Source organism: Prunus dulcis, chromosome 8 (genome assembly GCF_902201215.1).
Source record: "Prunus dulcis chromosome 8, ALMONDv2, whole genome shotgun sequence".
Lineage (NCBI taxonomy): Eukaryota > Viridiplantae > Streptophyta > Magnoliopsida > Rosales > Rosaceae > Prunus > Prunus dulcis.
The window spans coordinates 753070-757034 of record NC_047657.1 but is presented as its reverse complement, the minus strand read 5'-3'; the positions used below and the strand labels follow the sequence as shown (position 1 = coordinate 757034).

Here is a 3965-nt window from a genome sequence, read left to right as displayed (position 1 = left end):
TTCTAAAAACATTGTTTTACCTTAGAGAAGGGTTCGTTCCTAGAATGGGCTGCAAATTTTTTTCCAGATGTAATTGCTGGTTTGGCTGGCTTTTCATTACGCATCGAGATGTATTTGCTTTCATTTTCGAGATGTATTTGCTTTCATTTTTGAGATGTATTTGCTGGTTTGGAAAAAGCTAGGTCAAGCTTAATATATAAATTATGAGCTGCGGCAGTGAAGATAGATTGCTGGTTTGGCTGTAATTGTTATCCTTTGGCTGTCATTGCTGTCATTTTGGAGATGTCATTGTCTATATTTCGTTGTGGGTGTTTTTTAACAATGAACAGGTTGAGATTATGTCTCGTTAATGTGTTGTTTTATTTTTGGTCAAACTTGTTACTGTATTGTTTGATGTTGAGATAGAGATAATCTGTTTCATTGTTTGCCATTTGAAATCAATAATGCAGGATATTCGAATCAACAATGAGGACGAAACACAAGGCCACCGAGGTTAGACCATCTGTTCAAGGTGCCCGTCGCCTGAAGGCCACAGTTGCACAGGGTACGAAAGGTAACTCTTCAGCGGCTTCCTCAAGCTCGAAAAAACGCACGCCAGCCAAACGAATATCGGGTCCTATGGGTAATGGGGTTTTCGGGGTACGTGTGTTCATACCAAGACACCGCAATCCTTGTTCACCCGTGCTTCACTTCGATTTGGAGGAACATATCTCCTTCAAGGTATTATTATTTAAGTCAACATTTCGCATTTCACACATTGGAATAAATTTTGTTTACAGGGTAACAATCAAATGAAGATTACTAAACCCAACTTTATTTCTGCAGCTCACTTTAAAAAAAATCAGAGGGTGTGGAAACAACGACATATGTGCTACATGGTATAACAAAGCAATGCACGACACGGTGAAAGCAAAGGTGAAAGAATCTGGATTTTTGCCCTTTTTGTCAATACTGGGACATGGAAAGAAAGGGGATAGGCCATTACTTGTGGCCTTAGCTGAGAGATGGTGGGACACTACCCACACATTCCCCTTCGATGAAGTTGGAGAGATGACAATGACCCCGACGGACTTCGCAGCTATCACAGGATTGCGTGTTGGTGGGAAGCGATTAACGTACGACTTGGACATTTACAGAAACAAGAACAAGGTGGTGAAATTGTTTGGGAAGCCAATTGCAGACCTACTGGCAGGGGAAAGGAGAGTGCCGTATGAAAGCCTTTGCACTCCGTACTGGAAGAAGAATCCGAAAGATGATAAAGAAGCTGACCAAATTGCAAGGGCATTTATACTGTGCTTGATTGGCTCCTCATTCCTCAATGACAAGAGCCAATACGTGAGTATGCACTACGCCCCCTGTCTGGAAATAGTCTCAGACATTGGTAAATACGACTGGGGCGGTGCGGCGTTGGCTTGCTTGTATAGATCATTGGATTCTTGTTCCAGGGGCAGGTCATCAAGCATGGGCGGGTATTGGAGGGCATGGGAGGTTAGTGTCATCGAATTGAATATCCGTAAAGTGGAACATACTTTTGTGCTTAAATGACTAATTTCTAAACTTGTCTTGTGTAGGTATGGGCTTGCGAGTACCTAAAGCCGTTTGCTTTATCAAGGCCCAGTGGGACCTTGAACACGTGGCCCAGAACATTGAGGCGGGTTGGTGCAAAATCAAAGCGGGACTTGCAACATCACTTGGAACATTTTAGAGTGATGATGCGACATCTAACAAATGATCAGGTATAAACCTCGACGTTTGTGTGAAATTTTATTTAGCTTCAAATGTATGATTCCCTGAGGTAACCAATTTTGGAGGTTAATTGGAACCCATGGGGGACCAATGAATCCGACATGCCGGAAGCCGTCATAAATAGTGTGTCGGCAACCCGTAAACGAATCCTACTTGAGGGACCAGCTGGTTCAGCCTGGTTTTTGGGAGAGCGAGTCGCAATGCAAAGTTTAGGCACCACAGAACCTCAAGTACCCAAAATTCCACCGACGACAATGCTTTCTGATTATAAGCTAAATGATGAGGCAGAAGTCAGGGAAGCACTGAATGGGTACCCCGCTTCAGAATGGCTTGCAAATTCATCCAACTATGGCCACTACAGAGATGAGTACATAAGGTACCGCCACTATGAGGACTTGCGTGAAGCGGTACGTTATACACTGAACACGTGTTCTGTACTTACACTTGCTGCATGAAATTCATATCTAAAATGATACCTAAATTCCACAGGAAGGAGAAGATCGAAATCTCGTAGGGGCCAATATCAGGGTAGGAAACATCTCTCCTCAGCCATGGTCAGTGCGAATACCATGCTGGGCAGCCGAAAATGGAAGTAAACTTGTGCGGATACCGCGTGGCCAAGATAGCCTTGATCTACCATTACCTGCTGGTGTGACACATGTAAGTAGCTTCCATTGCGTGATATATTCATACATTGTGAAATTTCATGTGGTCATTGGTGTAATTGCATGTGCCTCAATGTAGGTAACTGCTGAAGCTGCGACCGAGATTTTAGAGCTGAATGCTGGGTTGAATGCCGTACTTTTTTCAACTTCATTGGAAGCAAGCATAGAGATCAGTCGCCTACGGCAAGAGATTGTGAGTCGGTCGACTTTCATTTCAGACTGATTTCATAAAATGAACAACCTTCACGGATGTTAATATGAACTAACAGACCATGGTATTGAACATGAACGCTGTTATATTGTATTAGGACAAATTGAAGAACACCTCGGGAACAACCATTGGAAGTTCAGGTATTGGTGAAGACGTCATAGATGATGATGCGGAACATGTAAGTTTGTTACCTCCATCGTAAAGTTCGCTCTATAGGATGTTACATTTTTCACTTTGAAATACATTGCTGACAGATTCTGCATTGCAAACCATCATCACAAAATTGATCAAAATATATGTCAATGTTTCCCTGTATGTAGGAGATTCGCACAAAATTTAAAGCTGACCACCTAGGTACAAAAGGGAAGACAAAAATTGTGATACCAGAAGAGCATGAAGAAGATGAGGAAGAGGAAGAAGAAGAGGAAGAAGAGGAAGATGAAGAGGAAGATGAAGACGATGGTTGGATCGACGAGACAGACGTTGGGGATGAGGATGAGCAAGCCGATGAGGACGAGGTTGGGGATGAGGATGAGGAAGCCGATGACGGCGGGGCGGCAGCAAAGGGTAATCTGACTGCAGAACAAGACTCCCCACTCCAAAAAGGCAAAGTTCAGAAATGTCTTCGTCCACGTACCCGAAAGAGAAAGAAAACCATGTAAATTATGGAAACGATTCAATTTTCCGGATCATTGGTCCGTTTTGTAATACAATATGTTCGGCATATTTCCCCTGACCATTTCTGATGCTATGTACTTCGATTTATAGTTAAAAAAAGAAGGTGTAATTGTGGATGTACACAACAATATGGAGTTCAATTTTTCGTTTGTTGGGGTTTGCGCACAGCCGCCCTTGCATTGCATCACCGTCATGCAATTGCATGTGTGAAATGCAAATACAAACCTGCTGTGTGCAAACAAAACATACCTGAAAAACGCATGCCCAACCCTAAATGTATAGCACAAAGACAAAGACAACAAAGCAAATACTTTATTAAGACCATATGTGTACCATTCAATATTATGGTTAAGCACATTGTGTTATACGAAAATCGGGCTGTTTTGGAAAATCATTTGTGGTACATTAGAATGACCATTACAACGTATTTTCGAGTATTAATCATTGTTGTACTGAAACAATGTTCGGCTTATTGCCCCTTTCCGTTTTTTATTCTCTCAACTTCAATTGATAGTTAAAAAAATTACGTGTAGTTATGCATGTAAAAAAAAATATGAATCATTTTTCCTGATTCGGGGTTTGCGCACAGCCGGCCTTGCATTGCATCACCGTCATGCAATTGCATCTGTGAAATGCAAATTGAAACCGGCTGTGTGCAAAATAAA

The 3965-nt window shown here is 42.1% G+C and overlaps 1 long non-coding RNA gene across 1 annotated transcript; it reads left to right on the top strand.

Annotated features, from left to right (window-relative positions):
- Window positions 1–2286: 2286 nt before the first annotated feature.
- On the top strand, window positions 2287–3248 carry LOC117638093. Its single transcript, XR_004587265.1, has 4 exons — window positions 2287–2406; window positions 2491–2604; window positions 2720–2800; window positions 2943–3248. It is a non-coding gene; the product is annotated as an uncharacterized LOC117638093 (long non-coding RNA).
- Window positions 3249–3965: the final 717 nt, after the last annotated feature.